The sequence below is a fragment of the Orycteropus afer genome, unplaced genomic scaffold (assembly GCF_000298275.1).
Source record: "Orycteropus afer afer isolate SDZICR_OR568_19922 unplaced genomic scaffold, OryAfe1.0 scaffold05115, whole genome shotgun sequence".
Taxonomy (NCBI): Eukaryota; Metazoa; Chordata; class Mammalia; order Tubulidentata; family Orycteropodidae; genus Orycteropus; species Orycteropus afer.
Window position 1 is genome coordinate 1 of NW_006926702.1, and position 1238 is coordinate 1238.

The following is a 1238-nucleotide window of genomic DNA, read 5'->3' on the forward strand; positions in this document are numbered from 1 at the left end:
CATTTCAGCTCACTAATGCTGAGGATATCAATCTTTATGTGTTCCATTTCATTTTTGACAACTGCCAATTTTCCTAGATTCATACTTGGTACATTCCATGTTTCGATGATTAATGGATGTCTGCAGCTGTTTCTCTTCAATTTGAGTGGTGCCACATCAGCAAATGGGAGGTCTCAAAAGCTTTACCTTATCTGTAGGAGTAAGGCTGGGTTTACTCAGAAGATGCAGCTCTTTCCCAGTCCTATTTTGAGAACCTTCTAACCTAACCGGACTATTCATAAAGTTGCATGGTAATGTATCAAACAGTGTTTCTTTGCTATTCATAAGTTTTCCCTGGCCAATTCTTTGAGAAGTGGACAGCCTCTTCCTTCTTCCTAGTCTCTCTCTGTCTGTAAGCTGGGCTGATACCTGTGCAACATGTGCATCCTGCTGGGTTTGAAACACCAGTGGCTCAGCCTCAACACTCACATCAACACTTCATCATGGTAGGACAAAGCGACAGACAAGTTTGTCTCCCTGTTGGAAACCTCTCGTACCACCCTTACTTGGGTCCTGTGGCTGACTCCTTCTCTGTCTGGGTTCCTGGCTTTTTATCCTCTTTCTCCTGCTCTCCTGCCCTGCTGCTTTGGTAGTGCCTGAGTTCCCTCTCCTCACCTAGATCCCTGCAGGTGACTGCTGCGCTGTGTAGGTTCCTGCCTTTTTATCCCCTTTCTCCCACTCTCCTGCCTTGCTGCTTTGGGCGTGCCTGAGTTGCCTCTTCTCACCTGGATCCCTGCAGCTGACTGCTCCTCTGTCCAGGTTCCTGGCTTTTAATCCCCTTTCTCCCGCTCTATTGTCCTGCTGCTTTGGGCATGCCTGGGTTCCTCTCCTCACCTGGATCCCTGCGGCTGACTGCTCCTCTGCCCAGGTTTCTGGCTTTTTATCCCCTTTCTCCCACTCTCCCGCATTGCTGCTTTCAGCGTGCCTGAGTTCCCTCTCCTCACTTGGATCTCTGCGGCTAAATAGAGTTAGTGATTGGTTTTTCCATATCCTTAAAAAATGTTGATGGGATCTGGATTGGGATTGCAATGAATGTATAGATTGCTTTGGGTATAACTGACATTTTTACAATGTTCAATATTCCTATCCATGAGCATGGGATATTCTTCGAATTATGTAGATCTCTTACGGTTTCTTGAAGTAGTTTTTTATTGTTTTCTTTATATAGGTCTTTTGTGTCCCTGGTAAGATTTAGTCCC